This window comes from Uloborus diversus, chromosome 10 (assembly GCF_026930045.1).
Source record: "Uloborus diversus isolate 005 chromosome 10, Udiv.v.3.1, whole genome shotgun sequence".
NCBI classification, from domain to species: Eukaryota; Metazoa; Arthropoda; class Arachnida; order Araneae; family Uloboridae; genus Uloborus; species Uloborus diversus.
Genome location: NC_072740.1, coordinates 111735155 through 111757981, shown reverse-complemented (window position 1 = coordinate 111757981; position 22827 = coordinate 111735155).

Genomic DNA, 22827 nt, shown 5'->3' with positions numbered 1-22827 from the left:
GTCATAAAATCGTAGGTTTTCAACTTAGGTGAATAATAAATACAATAAATTCTTTAAACACTTAAACTTTTTTTGTTTTTATTTTACATTGCATTATTAAAGAACACGGTACATTGAGTTTTAGGAAAATAAATATTGATTTAAGTAGCATCCCTACTAGCAAAATTTCTTGCATCAACCTTGACAGATCTTGATATTATACTGACGGCGTCAATATTGACATGTTTCATACTGCATAAAGCTTGCATAAAGATTAAAAAGCAATATTACAATAACAACACGTATGCAACATTGCATTCATCTTAAAATATCAATATTGATATTACCTTAAAATAACAACACGTATGCAACATTGCATTCATCTTAAAATATCAATATTGATATTACCTTACAATAACAACATTGCATACATGTTAACGCCGTCAAGATGATATTGATTTCATGTTGTCGCCGTCAAGGTAATTAGTACACAATAGAACAGGTGGACCTTCGTTGATACTTGCGCATGCGCACAGTTCTTTCTACCCAGCGTCCCTCGCATTGCTTGCTGGCACATCTTTATTCGATTCAGTCGGTTCAGAGGAGCTGCACGTGGCGTTGCATTTCTTTAGGCTTCGTTAAGTTGGTTGCTTAGTTATTAGTGTGGAATCGTATTGTTTTAGGAATAACTTATGAATGAATGATAACTGCATTTGTTTATTAATATAGTACTAAACAAATCATATAGCAGACGATGTGCGATCAATGTTAAAAATGGCCGAAAATAACTTTTTTCGTCCCTAGACTTTGAAACAAAGGACATGAAGCCCAGAATTTCGTATTATCACTTCAATCTCATGAGTAAGATTAATTTTATTCAATGGTTATTTATGTTATTCTTTAAGATAAATTCATGTGTTTTGTCCATGGGATATTTTCAATGCTGACATCCATTTGGAAATGTACTTTATTGTATTTATTTACTTATTTATTATTTTGCTTTCTTTACTCCTAAATGTGTTATAAAAACTTCCGCAATTATTCCTAACTAGGCATTTTATGTATTTATAATACAATTAGAAGCATGAATTTAAAAAATAAGTCAAGTATTACGCAAAACGAAGAAACTTTCATTTTTTAAATTAAATTGCGAGTACTATTAATACATTTATATGAATTTCCGATCAGATGTCAGCTTTAAGAAAATATTCTTAGGCTAGAAAACTAAATTGAAGAATAACAGAAATAATTAAAGAATGAAACTTAATTCCCGACTTTAAAGTGAAAATAATACAAAAAATAAAATAAAATAAATAAATAAAATAAATAGATAAAACACCTTGCAAACGTGCTGATTTCATACTGTCATGACAATGTATCCTGACATTTTCCTGTCATATCAATACGTATGCAATGTTACAAAAGCAAGATCATCTTGCATAGACCTTGATTTCATGCTGTCATGACAACATCTTGATATTATCCTGTCATATCAATACGTATGCAAGATTACAAAAGCAAGATCATCTTGCATAGACCTTGCTTTCATGCTGTCATGACAACATCTTGATATTATCCTGTCATATCAATACGTATGCAACATTACAAAAGCAGCATACCTTGATATTTTCCTGATATTATGCTGCATACACCTTGTCAGTCAATATTGTGGCAGCCTGCTGACAGCATAAATGGAGTAACATAACAACATTGAGGCAGCATTAATGCAAGATGATTTTTCTTGCACGTCAACCTTTATGCAATACTGAGGCAAGATATTTTGCTTACTGGGATTATAACACTTTCTTTTCCCTTTGTATTTATGACCACTTTACCCCATGGGGTGGGGGAAAGTGGTCATAGCATGGGGTAAAGTGGTCATAGTTAAAAATAGATACAAAACCATTATAAAAAACCCTAATATTTGTATATTTCGCTTATTTTTATAGTTACAAGTATATGCATAATCATATGTGAGTATACACGAGTATATACGTGTCGTGTGAACATTAGTAAGCACGTTCATATATGAGTAGATGCATGTATGCATCAGATACATGCATGCACGTGCCTACTCAAGCATATACGTGTATATAAGTATTTATACGTGATTGGCTACAGGAGTGTATGCGTGTATTACACGAGTATATACGTGTCACATGTATGTACGAGTATATATGTGTGTAAACGAACATCATATGAGTGTATGCACTTGTATCTTGAGTATATACGTGCATACATGAGTATATACGAGTACAGTAGACGTATACACGCATATATAAGTGTACATACACAAACGGATATACACGAGTTAATTCGTGGATACATCCAGTGTATGTTTGGGGGTACGTGTATACTCACATTGTGAAGCACGCGTATACGTACGTATACGTGCAAACATGATTATATACCTGTATAGATGTATATACGTACATTTACGTGTAGACATAAGTACATGTATGTATACACGAGTATACAAGCTTATATACATCATGTGTGCCTACAGAGTGAAAACAAGCTCTTGGGCAAAAATCTAAGGGATGTGAGAGGGGAGGAAAAGAAGCAAAGAATTATAAGGAACTTACGTTCGCTGACGCGCTACATGCACACAATGCCAGAAACTGATGGATGCAAAACAAATCACCAATTTGTTACCCAAAGATGATTTTGCATAAGATTTTAGTTTTTAAGAAATATTTAGAGCAGTTGTAAAAAGTTACGGCCTGTAGCTCTAATACAAGCATCGCAACAAAGGCGCATCGGCTGATGAAAGTTTTTCAAAAGTCTCGTTATTGTAACAGAGCGTGCTTTGTGATTGTGACGCACATATATCACAGCTGTAGGCCGCAAATTTCATCAATCGCTTTAAAATTTTCTTGAAACCTAAAATGTTGTGTAAAATTGTCTTTGTGTAATACATTTTTGATCAGTTTTGCATCCATCAGTTTCTGGCTTTGCGTGCATGTAGCGCGTCAGTATTGTGTTTGTTTCCTTATGTGCTTCTTGCTTCTTATCCTCCCCTCTAACATTTTTAATAATTTGCTTAAAAGTTTAAGCTCACCCTGTATATTTGTATATCATATGCTTGTATGTAAGTGTCTACTCGAGTACGTACGCGTATATGAGTGTCTACCTGAGTATATAAGTGTTTATATATACAAACGAGTATATACGTTATAGCCGAATGTATATCTGTATAGATTAAAAATACTTGCAGATACCCACATATGTATTTATTGGTGCATTTATGTGAATACGTCTATATACGTGCCTACACGAGTATATGCGTATACTTACGCATATACTCGTATATTTAACACCATTTACTGAAAAAACAATACATATTAAGTGAAATTAATATTTAATTTATATCTGCCTTATACTTAATGATTAAGTGACATTAGAAGAAGAATACTTGTTAAGCCTAACATTATGACCACTTTACCCCATCTTACTAAAATTGTTCTAAAAAATTATCTAAAATAAATTCAGCTAACTGCTAATGAGTAAGAGTTCTTGAGACATGTAGGAAGCTTCCTATGCAGTCAATCTGTTCATAATTCTAACAAACAAAATTTCCCAAGGAAGTTAAAAGAGGTCTTTAGATTTAAAAACTTTTCATACTGACAGAAAATATTTTTTTTTATCGAATGACATTTTGCCAGTTGTAAAATTTTGTACTCAAAATGAAGTTTCTAACTACCCTACTCTATAATAAAATTTTCACATTCATTAGAACATTTATTTCCAAGCTATAGCCATTTATTTGACGACTGACCACTTTACCCCATTGACCACTTTCCCCCACCAGACCCTACCAATAGATTTTTTTTCTTTTCTTAGAGTGATCAGACTTCGCCGCACACCATGACCCCTCCATATTTTAAAACAGTGAGTGGGAAACACATTTTCTGAATTTTTTCCACATTTGGTCTAGTTTTTCAAAATATATCGAAACTTTGAGTATTTATTACGACAGGGAAAAAAAAGAAAAGGTTGAGTAGTAAAAATTTGAAATCAATATTTTCTTCTTATTTTAACTTTAACATTCGTCATATTTGCTTGAATTGCAGCATATTACAACACTTAATCAAACATGAAAATTGAGTGTTTACAGCTATTCCTTTTAAAGTAAAATATAAATGTGACATACATTTTCTTCTATCCATGTTGAAATTTCTTGAGAAAGTATCAAACTATATTGAACAATATTTTAGTAATTATCAATACAGTTTTTGTCTGTTTTCAAAATTTTAGGCTCCTTCACGACAAAACTCTTCATTAAATCCTTGTCAAGTGGGCTTCACTCCCTGGCTCCGAAAAATGAATGTATTTAATATTTACATATAAGTGGGCGTAACTTTTGCTGTTTTCCAAAATGATGGGCCTGGTCCTCTAGGGACTCTAGTCCTCTGCGTCGAATAATGCAAGAGCAAATATTACATGAATTGATGGTTTTGCAATGTAGAAGTAGAAAAATATTCCTAAAGCAAAGCAGAAAGAGAATTGCTATCAAAACAGAGGTGCGAACTCTGGCCCGCAAGCCGGTGCACCCTCAAACCTGTGAGCTTTAGTGTTTTTTTTTTTTTTTTGCTTTCCAATTTGTGTGTGACTTCGTGTTTTTCTCTCTCTCCCTCTTTTTTTTTTTCTTCCACTCTCGAACCTGAGTGGTCGGGAGTCAAGGGGGGGGGGGCGTCTCTTAATATGAAAAACAGATCAGTTATTTCTATACAGAAACTGAAGTTTTCCTTCAGGCGGTAATTTTGAACATTTTTTAAACTGAAATATGGTTATATCTTCTTAATCCTTGCCGCACTGCGTAAAAAAATATGTCAAAATAAGTCCACTTAGTCATCTAGATTAACCGAAAAAAACGAAAAATGGATACGATTAATAAGCCAGACAGCTCAGTTATCTCATCCCAGAGACTGCAGTTCTCTTTCAGGCGGGAATTTTGAACATTTTTTATTGAAGCATGGTTATATATTCTCAATCCTTACCCATTGCGTAAAAATATACGGCAAAATCAGACCACTAAGAAATTTAGTTTTCCCGAAATAAAAAAATCGAATATCTCCAATGTAAAAAGCCATTAATTTCGAATTTTTTTTTTAAAGATAAATTATTTATATATTTCTAATCCTTGCCGCATTGCGTGCAAAATATGTCAACATAAGTCCACTTAGTCATCTAGATTAACCGAAATAAAGCGAAAATGGATACGATTAATATGCCTAATCTCATCCCAGAGACTGCGGTTTTCCTTCAGACGGGAATTTTGAAATTTTCTTTTTATTGAAATATGATTATATATTCTTAATCCTTGCTGCATTCCGTAAAAAAATATGTCAAAATCAGTCCGCTAAGAAATTTAGTTTTCCCAAGTTTGTGTTAAGCAAGAATTTCGAACATTTTTTTAAACTGAAATATGGTTATACTAGTCGATCCGGTGCGGAACTCCGCACTGTACATTGAATCGTTTCATAAGGCATTTCGCTATTTAAAAATTTCAAAGAAAGAACATTATGAAGAAGAACCGAAAAAAGTAAACGGAAAAAAGTAAGTGCACAAGGGAAGGCATGTAATTTGAAGACATCAGTAACAAAACCTCGTTAAATACAACGTTGTGATAATTTGATCATCGCGCCTCTTTTAGTTGTACGTATTTTCAATGCAAACATAAATATCATTAAAAGTGTGGCTGAGTGACTCGAGAAAAAGCAGTAATTGTGCATGAGAAAAAAACAGGTTGTGGCAAATACTGTCCAGCTCATGTGAGCATCTGATGGGAAAAAAAAAAGAAACATTAGAGATATTTATTGGCACGGATTCGAACTGGCGCCATTCTGATAAACAGTACGACACTCCAACAAACCTAGCAATTGCGCCTTCCTTTTCGAATGCTATTCATTGAAGAAATGCGTAGTAAAAAATCTTTTAGCCGAAAAAAAATAATAAGATCATGCTTCTATGTTTTGTCATTAACCAGCATGATACGATTTAAAATTATTCGAAAAGCATGGAATTTGATTAAAGAATGAGGAAGATCTCACGTAGCGATTGAAACGAACATTCTAGAGAAGTAATAAATTAGATTGAAAATAAGTATTTTTATCTTTGAATATTGAACTATTTCACATAGAAGGTTGCTTTAACAGTTACGGCTTAAATGCCCGCACATTTTTCTCTTTTAATCGAACACTTAAAATTCAAAACCAAAACCAATTGAACTGAGTCCGCTTTTTAAGTGTAATTTTTCGAACGTAGACAAAATGTATTTTTTTTTTCACCAGAAAGCAGAGGAGTAGAAAATTATTTCTTGCTAATGAAGTTGATAATAATTTTAATGCTTTATATCGTATTCGCGCGAATAAAAAAATAAAGGTTTACTGGGTGAAACTCGTAGTTTTAATTTGGCGTAGTATTTTTTCATTTGTACAAAAGGTCGAACACTGCTATTAGAAACATCTACATTTCAGCATACAATGAAAATTTTTTCTGCACAAAAAGGATTTCCTTTAGGTAAATCTAATACTTTTTATGCTTACATTATGCTGAGTGGTCTGGATGTAGTCAAAGCTTAAAAAAAAGGAAGAACACCCTTCGATTAACAGTCAACTTATCCGAATGATAACTGTAGCCTGCATAAAGGAGTCAAAACACCAAGTAGCATTCCCACTGCATTTATTTTATTACGTTTGTATGTTATGAGTACATGTAATGCGTAATACTAATACAAATTTGATATTATATCGGACAGCCCAAACTTGCCCGAAGTTCAGATAGTTTATAGCCGAACACTCTAACGAAAAAAACCTTATCAATTTAACCGAACAACTAAGTCCAGTGCTTTTAAGCTTTATTAAAATATGAACACACACACAGGCTATTTTTTTTGCCGAAAGCGACGTAAAAAATGGAAAACTGCATTAGAACTTTGCTTTTAAAAAATGCATAAGAACTACAGGCAGCATCAAGGTTTTGAAACAACAAGGGGCGTTTTCGAAAACTTGATTTTTTGACCGTAAGTCTATTTTTCTTCATTAGCCAGCCTGATAAGTTTTAAAATCAGAAGGGAATAATATATAAGATAAGATATTGAAGAAACATTTTTTTATTCTTGAAAATTTTTACAATTTGTTACCGCAGGCTGTTTGAACCGTTATAACTTAGATGGCAGCACATGTTCATCATTTAACAGCACGGTTAAAGCATAAAATAAATTGAACTATGCTCTTTTTTAAGCGTAGCTTTTCGAATGTAGTAAAAATGTGATAAGCTATTTGTTTCTTTGCAAAAAGAAGAAAAAATATGTATTTTACCCTTCAAATTGAGGTAGTAATTTTTTATTTGTACAAAGAGTCAAAAAATCATTAGAAGAATATATATTTCAATATACGATTTATTATTTTTTTCTGAACAAAAAACAATTCTATTGTAGTCTGAAATCTTAAACCTGTTATTTATATTTTCGCTTACATTATGCTTTAATTTTCTTACCAGAGCCAAAGCTTAAAAAAAAAAAAAAACGTACAATTCAGAAGTAATTTAGCTCAAAGTCATTTCAACTTTTCATATCAGCAAGGAGCGTTTCCTTCTCATTTATTCTATTTCTTCATAGTTGTTATTCACTTAATTAAGTGTTCATGTAATGCGCGATATTTCTCTAATTTTTTTTGCTGCAGATTGTCCGGACGTGGGCTCGAACACGCATTCTCCTGGTTACGAAGAGAAAGCTCTGCCGAGCAAGCTATTCAGCTCTGACGGTCATAGCGCAAATTAAAGTTATAAGTTTAACCGAAAACCTCATTCTGGTTCTTTAAAACAGGTTTTTCGGCTGAAAAAAACAATTTTTAGACCGTGGGTCTATTTTTCGTCAGTAGCCAGCACCATAAGCTTTAAAATAAGGCGTAAATCAAAGAAATCGATCAAGAATTGAGGAAAATCTGGCGTAGAAACCAAAAACAGGCTACAGAAGTAATATATAAGGATATTCTTAATCCTTGCCGCATTGCGTAAGAATATATTGCATAATCAGTCCACTAAGAAATTTAGTTTTCCCAGAAAAAAAATCGAATATCTGCAATGTGGAAAATATGTCAACATAAGTCCACTTAGTCATCTAGATTAACCGAAATAATGCGAAAATGGATACGATTAATATGCCTAATCTCATCCAAGAGACTGCATTTTCCTTCAGGCGGAAATCTTGAGCATTTTTTCAACTGAAATATGGTTATATATTTTTAATTCTTGCCGCATTACGGAAAAATTTTCCTAAAATTTAGTCCGCTAAGAAATTTACTTTTCACGAAAAAAAAAAAATTCGAATGTCTCCAATGTAAATATGCAGGAATTTCGGACATTTTTAAAACTAAAATATGGTCAATATATGCTTAATCCTTGCCGCATTGCGTACAAAAATATCTCAAAATGAGTCCTCTTAGTCATCTAGATTAACCGAAAAAAACGAAAATGGATACGATTAATATGCCTAATCTCAATACAGAGACTGTAGTTTTCCTTCCGACAGGAATTTTGAACATTTTTTTTACTGATATACGGTTATATATTCTTAATCCTTGCTGCATTGCGTACAAAAATACGTCAAAATAAGACCGCTTAGTTATCTAGATTAACCGAAAAAAAGCAATAATGCATGCGATTAATATGCAAGACAGCTCAGTTACTTCTATGCAGAGACTGCAGTTTTCCTTCAGGCGGGAATTTTGAACATTTTTTTTACTGAAATATGGTTATATATTCTTAATCCTTGCCGCAGTGCGTAAAAATATAAGTCAAAATCAGTCCACTAAGAAATTTAGTTTTCCCGGAGAAAAAATCGAATGTCTCCAATAGAAAAAGGCATTAATTTCGAACATTTTTTAAAGTGAAATATGGTTAGACATTTTAAATCCTTGCCGCACTGCGTGCAAAATATGTTAACGTAAGTCCCCTTAGTCATCTAGATTAACCGAAAAAAAAAAAAAAACGAAAATGGATACGATTAATATGCCAAAGAGCTCGTTTATCTCATCCCAGAGACTGCAGATTTCTTTCAGGCGGGAATTTTGAACATTTTTTTTACTGAAATATGGTTATACAGTGAAACCTCAATAAGTAGTCGATCGGTTAAGTGGTCACTCCGTTTAAGTGGTCGTTTTTCTTTGGTCACGACAAGGTCTCATTCACAGTATTGTAAAATGATCCTCCTTTACTGGTCACCAAGTTTAATTTTACCCGCTTAACTAGTCACCCAAAAGTTGTTTTCTAAAATTCTTTTTCCTTATCGGATCTTAGAAAATAGTGTCGGACTTAGTTGAAAGGCTGTTTGATATTCATTTTTCCTTGAAATCTCGATTCTCGGTTCTGGTCTTGATGTGACTCTGCCAAGTGCTGGGAATATGAATCTAACTTCTTCCAGCGAGACAGACAAAATCTAACACCTGGAGAAAGTTAGTCAGTATTTAACATCGCTCACAAGGAACAACAAGCACAAAATTTAAAGCTTGATGTATGTTAGAAGAGATAGTTCTTTTCCGTAAGCAACAACTTCATCAGTCAACATTGAAAGATTGTATAATTGTACCGTAACTACATTAAAATAAGTTGTTGTTATTAAGTAATGTATAAGAGAAAACGAAACAAAGTAACTATCATTGGTATTTTTCCCCCTTTTTAAAATTTCCACTTATTTATAGATATTTATTACATAAGCTATTGTTTTTCTCACAGAATTCTACTGCTATTCATGAATATTTGCAAGACTTTTTTTTTCTTTCTTAATTTCCCACTCCACATAAGTCGTCATCGTCACTCCGCATAAGTGGTCAAGAATTTTTGGTCCCTTGAGTGACGACTTAACGAGGTTATACTGTATATTCTTAATCCTTGTCGCATTGCGTAAAAATATGTGTCAAAATCAGTTCGCTAAGAAATTTAGTTTTCCCGGATAAAAAATCGAATATCTCCAATGTAAAAAGGCAGAACACTTTTTTTAAACTGAAATATGGTTATATATTCTTAATCCTTGTTGCATTTACGTACAAAAATTCGTTAAAAAGAGTCCGCTTAGTCATCTAGATTAACCGAAAGAAAGCGAAAATGGATACGATTAATATGCCAGAGAGCTCCGTTATCTCATCCTAGAGACTGCAGTTTTCCTTCAGGCGGGAATTTTGAAATTTTTTTTTACTGAAATATGGTTACATATTCTTAATCCTTGCCGCATTGCGTAAAAATATGTGTCAAAATCAGTCCACTAAGAAATTTAGCTCTCCCGGAAATAAAAATCAAATATCTCCAATGTAAAAAGGCAGGAATTCAAACATTTTTTTAAACTGAAATATGGTTATATATTCTTAATCCTCGCCCCATTGCGTACAAAAATACGTCACAATAAGTCCGCTTAGTCATCTAGATTAACCGAAAAAAAGCAAAAATGGATATGATTAATATTCAAGACGGCTCAGTTATTTCTATGCAGAGACTGCAGTTTTCCTTCAGGCGGGAATTGTGAACATTTTTTTTTTTTGCTGAAATATGGTTATATATTCTGAATACTTGCCCCATTGCGTAAAAATATATGTCAAAATCAGTCCGCTTAGAAATTTAGTTTTCCCGGAAAAAAAAATCGAATATCTCCAATGTAAAAAGGCAAGAACTTCGAACATTTTTTAAAACTGAAATATGGTTATATATTCTTAATCCTTGCCGCATTTGCGTACAAAAATATGTCAAAATTAGTCCCCTTAGTCATTTAGATTAGCCGAAAAAAAGCAAAAAAAAAAAAAAAAAAATGGATACGATTAATATGCCAGACAGCTCAGTTATTTCTCTCCAGAGACTGCTGCTTTCCTTCAGGCGTTAATTTTTAATAATTTTCTAACTGAAATATGATTATATATTCTTAATCCTTGACGCATTGCGTAAAAATATGCGTCAAAATCAGTCCACTAAGAAATTTAGCTTTCCCGGAAAAAAAAAATAAAAATCGAATATCTCCAATGTCAAAAGGCAGGAATTCAAACATTTTTTAAACTGAAATATGGTTATATATTCTTAATCCTTGCCGCAATGCGTACAAAAATATGTCAAAATAAGTCCACATAGTCATCTAGAATAAACGAAAATGGATACGATTAATATGCAAAAGAGCTCGGTTATCTCATCCCAGAGACTGCAGTTTTCGTTCAGGCGGGAATTAAAAAAAATTTTTTTTACAGAAATATGATTATATATTCTTAATCCTTGCCGCATTGCGTAAAAATATGTATCAAAATCAGTCCGCTCAGAAATTTAGTTATCCCGGGAAAAAATCGAATATCTCCAATGTAAAAAGGCATGTACTTCCAACATTTTTTAAACTGAAATATGGTTATATATTCTTGATCCTTGCCGCATTGCGTACACAAATATCTCAAAATAAGTTCGCTTAGTCATCTAGATTAACCGAAAAAAAAACGAAAATGGATTCGATTAATATGCCTAATCTGAATCCAGAGACTGCAGTTTTCCTTCAGGCGGGAGTTTTGAACATTTTTTCAACTGAAATTTGGTTTTATATTCTTAATCCTTGCTGGATTGCGTAAAAGAGTTTGTTAAAATTAGCCCTTTAAGAAATTTAGTTTTCACAAAAAAAGAAAAAAAAAAAATAATTTGAATTTTTGGCATCTTGAATTCAAATTATGTTTTTCGCAATCACGAGCGTGTGTGTTTGTGTAGGCGCATGTGTGTGGGTGCGTAAGTGTATGGGGTATGCATGTGTGTGAGGGAGTGTTGTGTACGTGCGTGTGCGTGTAGGTGTTCGTGTGTGTGTGTGTGTGTGTGTAGGCGTTCGTGTGTGTGTGGGCGTTCGTGTGTGTGTAGGCGGTCGTGTGTGTGTGTGTGTAGGCGTTCGTGTGTGTCTTTGTAGGCGTTCGTGTGTGTGTGTGTGTGTGTGCGTGTAGGCGTTCGTGTGTGTGGGACATGGACGCCACCGCCCAGCAAAAGTGGATTTCGGGGAACAGTGCTCAGGACCAGCCGCGCCGCCGCCGGTGGACGGTGGTGCTGCAGGCCTGGTCCAAGCTGAAAAAGGAACCGGAACATCAAGGACTCTGTAAAGTGAGAACAATAAGCAATCGTGATTGCTCCAAAAAAAAAAAAAAAAAAAAAAAAAAAAAAAAATCGAATATCTTAAATATAAAAAGGCGGGAATTCTGAAATTTTTTTTACTGAAATATGATTACATATTCTTAATCCTTGCCACATTGCGTAAAAAAATTTGTCAAAATATGTCCGCTTAGTCATCTAGATTAACCGAAAAAAAGCGAAATCGGATACGATTAATATGCCTAATCTCATCCCAGAGACTACAGTTTTCTTTCAGGAGGGAATTTTGAAATTTTTTTTCATTGAAGTATGATTATACATTTTTAATCGCTGCCACATTGCGTAAAGAAATGTGTCAAAATCAGTCCGCTACGAAATATAGTTTTCCCGGAAAAATAATTGAATATCTCCAATGTAAAAAGGCAGGAATTTCAAGCTTTTTAAAAGTGAAATATGGTTATATATTCTTAGTCCTTTCCGCACTGTGTACAGAAATATGTGAAAATAAGTCCCCTTAGTCATCTAGATTAACCGAAAAAAAAAGCGAAAAATGGATACGATTAATATGCCAAACAGCTAGGTTATTTCTATGCAGAAACTGCAATTTTTTCTCAGGCGGGAATTATGAACATTTTTTTTACTGAAATATGGTTATATATTCTTATTTCTGCCCGCGTTGCGTAAAAACATAGATCAAAATCAGTCCCTAAGAAATTTAGTTTTCCAGGAAAAAAATTGGATATCTCTAATGTAAAAAGGCAGGAATTTCGAAATTTTTTAAAACTGAAATATGGTTATATATTCTTAATCCTTGCCGCATTGCGTACAAAAATTTGTCCAAATAAGTCCGCTTAGTCATCTAGATTAACCGAAAAACAGCGAAAATGGATACGATTTATATGCCTAATCTCATCCCAGAGACTGAAGTTTTCGTTCAGGCGGGAATTTTAAACATTTTTTCAACTGAAATATATTTATATGTTTTTAATCCTTGCCGCATTGCGTAAAAACATTTATCAATTTTAGTCCGTTAAGAAATTTATTTTTCCCTGAAAAAAAAAAAAATAAATCGAAAATCTCCAGTGCAAAAAGGCAGGAATTTCGAACATTTTTTAAACTGAAATAAGGTTAAATATTCTTAATCCTTGCCGCATTGCGCTCAAAAATATGTCAAAATAAGTCCGCTTAGTCATCTAGATTAACAGAAAAAAAAAGCAAAAAAAAAAAAAAAAAAAAAATGGATACGGATTAATATGCCAGACAGATCTGTTATCTCATCCCAGAGATGGCAGTTTTCCTTAAGGCGGGAATTTTGAGCATTTTTTCAGCTGAATTATCTTTATATATTTTTAATTCTTGCAGCATTGCGTAAAAAAAAATTGTCAAATTAAGTCCGTTAAAAAATTAATTAAAAAAAAATATCGATATCTCCAATGTAAAAAGGCAGGAATTTCGGACATTTTTTAAACTGAAATATGGTAATCCCTGCCTCATTGCGTATAAAAATATGTCAAAATAAGTTCGCTCCAACTAGATTAACCGAAAAGAAGCGAAAATTAATACGATTAATATGCCAAATCTCATCCCAGAGACTGCAGTTTTCCTTCAGACGGGAATTTTGAACATTTTTTTTACTGAAATATGATTATATATTCTTAAGCCTTGCCGCATTGCGTAAAAATATATATCAAAATTAGTCCGCTAAGAAATTTCGTTTTCCCGGGAAAAAATAAATAAATAAATAAATCGAATATCTTCAATGTAAAAAGGCTGGAATTTCGAACATTTTTTAAAACTAAAATATGGTTCTTGATCCTTGCCGCTTTGTGTAGAAAAATATGTCAAAATAAGTCCGCTTAGTCATCTAGATTAACCGAAAAAATGCGAAAATATGTTGGATTAAGGTACCCAGTCTTCCCTTACAATCGACATTCAACCACAGCTTTTTCTACACTACATTTGATACATACATAAAATTTACAGACATACTCACATAAATTATTCATTTAGTGCTTATTGTTAAAGATTTAGTAACGTCATTAAAAATCAGGTGATTTGTAATGTCAAAATATTTTTTTTTTCAACTAAATCCGAAAATTATTTTTGCGACCTAAAAGACTTAGAGAACTTCTACATGCACTAGAGTACCTCCAGTTATTGGGACCGTAAAAAGACCCTTTCTTTCTATTATGAAGTGAGTACTAGTAATGTTTAAAAGTAAAATAAAATAGTTTTTTCTCTTCAAAACTAGCAATTTTCCAAAAAAATTCCTGTTTTTTCTCAAAACTGCCGGAATTTTCTCTTCATTCTCTTTCAGTTTTTTTTTTTTTTTTTTTTTGCAACTTTATCAACAACACACGACGATGCTCACCGTACCAAGCCATTGCAACTATTACAAATGGCACATAAACTGTTATCTGTCGACACCACTTCCTGCACCGTATACCCAACACCATTCACACAGCACTCTCCGAATCGGGATGTTAATATGATGGACCCAGCATTATGAAATTATCCTTTTGAATCGGATAATTTAATTAATGTTGCACACTTTGTGCTTTTAGTGCTTAAACGAGTGCAGACATGAAATTATAAATTTCTCTTACCACTGACATAGATATTCTAATTATTATCTTCAAAGATAAAAAAAAAAAAGGAAGTAAGATTCAGAACAGAGGCATCTCAACAGTTAGAGAGAATGGATTGTAAAAGCATTGACGCATTAAAAATCTAAAAGCTCAATTCTTAATGGAGAGTTTTTCTGTCCAAAATAAATCGATCAACGTCGCGTCGTAGTCAGAAAATTTCAGTGGCCAGGAATTAAAGGAACCGCTTGATCACTTTAACATTCAAGCATTATATTCTTGAATTGCGTTTTGCTGAGAAAATCTTAGACACTATTTAAACCATTAACCACTAAATTAATTTAGCATTTTATAATTATAGTGGTATTTATAAAATCACCATAGCGATGGTGAAACGAGTCACCAATGTAGTAGTTTCAGTTAAATTTTGGCTCGATTTAACCGATTTTCTAGATGAAACATTGGACTTTAATTTTAACAATGGTTAACAATTGGTTAAGTTCATCATGATGACTCTAATGCTTTATAGGATTTATTAATGATTATTTCCTTTTTTCGTGTAATGTTGTGGGGACAGGTTTTTTCTTTATACGAAATTTTAGTCTGTAAAATTGTTGCTTGGAAGATGCTTATTTGAGAATGCTTTCTGAGAATATGCTCATTCTGAAAGAAGAAAGAGAAAGAGAGGCACGTACGTGATTATGAGAAGGGTTCGACAGACTGTCTTTAGTGGTGATTTAATCTCTTTGGTTGACCATAAGGTGGTTCGAAAAAATCGATTTTTTTAAATTTCGGAATCGCGATACCTCTCAAAAGTTGCAGTTTGGTATCTGCAATTGGGAAAAGATAACAAAAAAATTCTAAGTTGACATCTGCAGCTCGCGCATGAGGTTGAAAGTTTGAAAAAATATGCTAAAAACATAGGCTGATTTACGGGGGTGCCAGGGAGTGCGCCGCACCCCCAAAATTTTCGGTTGGGTTTTGAAAAAAATTAGTTTAGTATATTTCACTCAGAAACGCAGTTGGGGGAAAAAAATTCATAGCTGCTATATTAGTAAATTTAGTTGAATCCTGTATCACCACACGTCGCTAGAGCTAGAAAAACATAACTGTGCTCATATTAAGAATTAAAGTAATTTTATCCATTTGGAAAAAAAAACAATAAATAATTTCATGCAAATAAAGAAACAGCAATTCATTGTTCATTACTGTGTTATTGTATAGAATAATTGCATGTTCTGTAATTGGGTATTTATTCGTATACCAATACCAATTCTTCTATTTTGAAACAACAATGGCTAATAAAGTACGAAAAAAAAAACATGACTATCGCAGGAAACTTTATCAATAAAATCTACACTGAAATCAACCGAAAATCAACATTTTTAAGGTAAATTTTCAAACATTTTTGAAGGAGGACTCCCGGACATTTTGCTGCAGTGGTGCATCGAGGGGGGAGGGGGCACAAGACTGGTGACCCTCCCCACAAAATGCTGAGTAGATGTTTAAATAAAATATTCTTTATTATTGAAGAGAAGAAAAGATCTCATTTTGGGAAAAAGCAGTAATTTTAAGAAAAAAAAAAGAATGTTTTGAAAAATCTTAATTTCTTTCGAAAAAAAAATATTGACATTTAAATTTTTCAACAGCTTCAGATTATTGGCGGCAAATTGTGTGCCTCCTCCCCCTCCTCGATCAATCCTTTTTTTTCATATCTCAACCTCCCCCCCTTTCCCCCCCCCCCTTTTTTTTGTATTTCGTTTCATTTTTTCTTTTAGTCTTCAAAATTTTTCTTCTCCAAAGCCCTTTCTCCAGCCAAAGTTATTACAGAATACCTCAAATTTCGTTTCTTGGGCTTCACTTCTCAAAGTTTCTAAGGAAGATCTTCTAATCACCTAAATACATCGAAAATCGTTTAAAATTGCGTTTTTGGAGCATCAGTTTTGAAAAACTGCAGTGTCCCTAACGTTACCAAATATGGTCTTATTCATGTGTTTAAGACTTTAATTTTGGAAAATATTTGAACAAGGACTTGCGACCCTCTTTCAATACGATTCCTTGCGATATTGTCAAAGAGTGTTAATATTTTGGTTTTGAAAACTACTATTTCGAAATATTTAAGTGGGAGAATCCTTTTTTTTAGCCTACTTTCTCAGTAAAAGTCAGAAAAAGAAGAAAAAAGCATGAAAGAAGGCTTAATGCATCATAAAAATATCGCAAAAAACAAAAAGAAGCCAAAAATTAATAAAATAATTAATTAAATATCGAAAAATTAAAAATTGGAAAGTAGGGTATTGAGATGGGGGAAAATGTCTGTCGGTCTGTCTGTCGGTTTGTCTGTCTGTCGCCCCCCCCTAATAACTTTTGAATGAATAGTCCGATTCGAACAAACTTTTTTTGTTCGAAAGATCTCGGCGAGGACACCTCATTTCCATATTTCACGTTTTGATTTGAACTATTTTGTGTTCAATTTTGAACAGTTCAAAAAAACTTAACATTAGCGCCTACAGGGAAATTCAAGTCAATTCCGAACTGTGAGGCGAATTTGCTTCAAACAAACTTGGTAGGAAAAAGCTTTTGATGAAAAACTTGTGTATAAAATATCTTTCCGATTTGAACAATTTTCCGTTAAAATTTTGAACAGTTCAAATCCATTAACATTAGAGCCTACGGAGAAATTGAAAGTCAATGTAGATTCCGTACTTGAAGGCGGATTTGCTTCAAACAAATTTGGTTGGAAATAGCTATTGATGCCAAAGTCCAGACTCCGACTTCGAGAATTTAGGGGCACCTGACTCCGACTCCTGTGCCCTAAAATTAATCGTACTCTGACTCCCCGACTTCGACTCTGACTTCTTAGCTTTGGCAAAAATTTATACACGGAGGACAAATGACTGACTCCGATTCTTGGATATTCGACCCCGACTCCTTGATCCCAAAATGAGGTTGACCCCGACTCCGACTCCGCAGCTATGATTTTAACTGTGAAGTAATTATTGTTTATATGATTTGTTTTATTTTTACGCTAAAGTTTTAATTTGGCATTCAGTTTTCGGCGAATAAACTCGAAGTCATTCATGTTTCTACATAAAGATATGCGCAGGCGATTTTTTTTTTTTTTTGACAATGAAAATTATTTCTTTAGTTGACATTTTATTGTTTTTAGTACCTGGACGACCAAGCCTCGCTCGGCTTTAAAAGTTTTTTTTTTTTTTTTTTTTTTTTTGTCAACTGGTGTTTTTCTAAGGTTCAATACTTTTTCAAATATACTTGAAAAGCATCACGTTAACGAAATATTAAGGTTCTCGCCAGTCGTTGACTATGCTTCCGAAAAACGAGAGATATACATGTAATCACTTCATCAGCATTATAATCATTTCAGCTATAAAAAGTCTACTACTGAATATAGGCTTCCTCTCCTCCACAGTCATCCACATAGGGAAGCTCAGAGCTGGTTTCGTATACATATTTAACGCACGGTATTGCCAAAACTAAGACCAAACATTGCGATAATAAACATGAAAAAATAGCTAGGATTGAATGCGCCGCGACCATCATATAACACTAAAGTACCAAACAAAGATTCTGAATGCAATTAAATCAACATTTTGCTTTAAACTATCTGTTACATTTTTGTTTCCACTATACAATTTTCCTGTCATTAATTAAAAGATTTTGAACTTGGAGCCAATTTTACTATGGTGAAATCGGTGTTAACCCAATACTTCCTTCCATACTATGTTGCGGTTCACAATTTTATCCCAATCGAGATTTTCACTTGGAATAAGTACTTTTAGTGTAGTTGGTCATTTTACGCCAGAAAATGCTACATACAACATGCTATCCATAAAAACTGATAATCCACAAACCACACCAACAAATTAAAACAACAGTCTTAACAAAACATAAACAGTTTCAAGACATTTGTTTTTTCAAAATAAAATTTAGATGCATGATTTAAAAAACATATAAGCATCTTGACAAAGCATTTATTTTCGACAACAACGAAAATAATAGTCTAAAATTCATTTTTTAGCTTACTTTCCTAGTAAAAGTCAGAAAAAGAAGAAAAAAGCATGAAAAAAGCCATAATACACCTTAAAAATAACGCGAAAAACAAAAAAAAGTCAAAAATAAATAAAATAATTAAATAAATATCGAAAAATTAAAAATTGGAAAGTAGGGTATTGAGATGGGAAAAAATGTCTGTCGGTCTGTCTGTCTGTCCCCCCCCCCAATAACTTTTGAGTAAATAGTCCGATTCGAACAAACTTTTTTTTGTTCGAAAGATCTGGGCGAGGACACCTCATTCTCATATTTCACTTTTTGATTTGAACAATTTTTTGTCCAATTTTGAACAGTTCAAAAAAACTTAACATTAGCGCCGACGGGGAAATTCAAGGCAATTCTGGACTGTGAGGCGAATTTGCTTCAAACAAACTTTGTAGGAAAAAAACTTTTGATGATAAACTTGTATATAAAATATCTTTTTGATTTGAACAATTTTCCGTTCAATTTTGAACAGTTCAAATCCCTTAACATAAGCGCCTACGGGGAAACTGAAAGTCAATGTAGATTCCGTACTTGAAGGCGGATTTACTTCAAACAAATCTTGTTGGAAACAGCTCTTGACGCCAAACCCCAGACTCCGACTCCGAGAATTTAGGGGCACCTGACTCCGACTCCTACTCCTGTGCCCGACGATTAATCGGACTCCGACTTTCCGACTTCGACTCTGACTTCGTAGCTTTGGCAAAAATTTAAACACGGAGGACAAATGACTGACTCCGATTCTTAGATATTCGACTCCGACTCCTTTATCCCAAAATGAGACTCCGCAGCTATGGTTTTAACTGTGAAATAATTATTGTTGATATGACTTGTTTTTATTTTCACACTAAAGTTTTAATTTAGGAATTCAGTTTTTGGCGAATAAACTCGAAGTCATTCATTTTTCTACATAAAGATATACGCAGACGATTTTTTTTTTTTTGACAATGAAAATTATTTCTTTAGGTTGACATTTTATTGTTTTTGTATATTTTGGTAATTGCATTAATTCATTAAAAAATCATTTTGGGCAACAGGGGAAAAAGAAACGATTTATTTTGATATTATGTATTTATTTTAATAAGCTTAATTATTTTAATTATTATTTTTTCGTTTTGAAAGCTGTTAAATAATTTCTTTAATGGAAACAGTGTATTAGCTGCTTTGTTTAAAAGGTGCTGCTTTTTTATTTTTTTAAGATGAGTGAGAAATATTATATTCCTAGAAATCAGCTTAAAATATTTAAAAAATAATTTTGAAATAATTTGCGATTTTAGCTATTTTTTAGAATATTGATCAAGTACTAGAAAATAGTATGGGTATATAGGAAAGTAGGCTCGTTTAGTTCTAGACATAACTTCTTGTTAATACCATGGAGTATTGCAGAAAAACTTCACTTTTAGGACTTCAATTTCGAAAATTTTCCAGGGGAGAGCTCCAGAACACCCCATCCGGTAGCAGCATCAAATATTGTCCTCCGTAGTATTTTTGGAACTTCAATTATGAAAAGTTAAAGAGGTAGCATGAGGGAGGGGAGGGGGGTACGTATTTCTATCTGCTTTTCAAAAAATCGATTGGAAACAGTCTATGAATCTCATTTCTAACCCAAACTATAAATATGGACTATAATCACATTTATAAGACTAAAATTTCTAAAAATAGCCTTGGAGCCACATATACCTTTCTTACCCCTAAAATATCACCAAGAACTGTAAAACTGCGTTTTCAAAACTACTATTTCAAATTTTTTCTGGGGCGTGAATCCCATTCCAAACCAGTAGCTGGATTTACCCAATGCTTCTAATATCGACTTTCGTTTAAGACTTTTTCTGAAGTTTGAAATGTTAAGAATTGCGCATCCCCTAATCTTACTAAATATGGTTTACATCGCGTTTTTTAGACTTAAAAGTATGTCCCGCTCTAATATTATTTTCTGATTTCGCCACTGCCTTGTTATTCCGGGAATACCCCCCTCCCCAGATCCCTGTTATTGTTGCTCCCCCAAATATTTCGGCCTAAATCCGCCAGTGGCATAAAATTGAATTTTTCAAAAAATAATGAAATTAGTTTTTTTAACATTTTTATAAGGCAACAGTCATAAATTGCTAGTATACAGCGTAGTTTGAACCATAAAAAAATAATAATAATAAAAAAAATAGCATTTTTCGTTTGCGCATACGCCTTAAATTAGGCTAAAATCTCCTGCCCAATCTAAGGCGTATGTACGAACTAAAGATCTTATGTAAAATCTATAAAATGTTTTTTAAGTTAAACTACGCTATATACTGACAAATTTAGCTGTTGCGGTATGAAAAAAAAAAATCAAAATCAAAATAATAATAATAATAATTTTATTATTTTCTGAAAATTTCAATTTCTAACATATTTTTTACTATCGAATAACGGGTCATTGAAGGCGAAACACTAAATAAAAGCACTGAGTTTACTTCGAAACTGGTATCTAAGCATATTCTTTCCAACGTTTTTTTTTTACAGAAAACTAGTGGAAACCCGTGAAATCCCGGAACGCTATCCGGAAATAATGTGTAACGTTTCAATTTTTTTTAGTAAATATGCATAGTGACCAGTCGTTTTGTAGGTTCGCTATTGAATTTGATTGTATTAGTTTTAAAATTAAAAGACTGGCGTAATTTTATTTTGAAAACACTTCTAATGAGCTAGACCTGAAAATTCAAATTTTTTAGTAGGTCGCCAGTGGCTGGTAAACACTTTTAGTTTAGCAACCACTTTATTCAGGACGTTTTTTTACGAAAACAAAGTCATTACACTAAGAGATAAGGCACGGAAGGAAATGTTGGCATATAGAAAGCTATCCGCGAGTTTGCGTTTGCTATACTTCTTGATGGGACGAAGGGAGGAGAGGGAAAAAAATGATGGCTTTACTTATCTGTTAGAGGTATAGAAAAGAATATGAAAGAGCTTGAGATCGTTTTTGCAAAACAAACTAAGTGCGGCAAAATAGAAATGACTTGTTTTGAAAAAATAAATAAATAAATAAAAAAGTAATAATTGTCTGTGGCTGGTTTGGTTAATAAAAAGTGGTCTATTGAGTATTCTATTTAGTCACCAAAGTAAGACGTTTAGTCGCCAGATGGCCAGTGACGAGTGATTATTTTCAGGCCTATAATGAGCTCATGTTAATCATTGATGATGGTTTTTAAGTTAAATTAATTTTTTCATGATGGTTTAAGTGCAGTGTAAATTCTGCTTTGATGTTTAATACATAATCAAAAGTAATATCACGTATAAAACAAATTTATTATTGCTTCAAGCACAAAATATACATTTTTACAAGAACACATGATTTCACAAACCTGCAGGGAGAAAATATCATATCAGCAAATTATTAGACATTATTTATTACAGTACATGGTAAAATAATACAACTGAATATGTTAAAAAGTGAGAAATTCTTTTATAAGGGTTTATAGGGTAGACAAGGGATGAGCTATATCATTTCAATGATACTGTGAATAACTAAAAAATATTATATTAAACAATTTGGATGATTAGTATAGTAGTGCTAAACAATGAAAATATGAGCACTAGGAACTTAACATTTTTCTTACTTTTGCCTAGAGTTTCACAAGTGATAAAAATTAAAAATATTTTGTTTTCGTTTCTAAAACACGTTTTGAAAACTAAAAAAAAAAAAAAAACAGAAAAGATTAAAAGTGTTTGCGCCGGGGGGGGGGGGGGGTTACCAATCTACAAGTTCATGCCAGTTAATTTCAAGCATAGTCACGTTTACTTACTACTCATTTGACCATCACTAGTAAGAGAATCCCACATTTAACTAAATAGAATCTGAAAAATATCATTATTTCTTAAGTCGAAGTTTATTCAAAAATTCATAAAAATATGATCCCACTGGGATTTCAACTTGAAATTTTGCACAAATAAAGATAAAATACACAAAAATTTTAGAGAATTTTTTAAAAAAAATCATTGCATGTTTTCTGAGAAATTTAAATTTAAATTTTTAAAAATGAAAATGTTTACAAAATTAGTCATGTTGCATATCATATTAAACAACAACTAATGTACTTTAATATGCTTTTAACTAAATCTTTCTATCTATATTTGGTGCTGAGCTATCGTC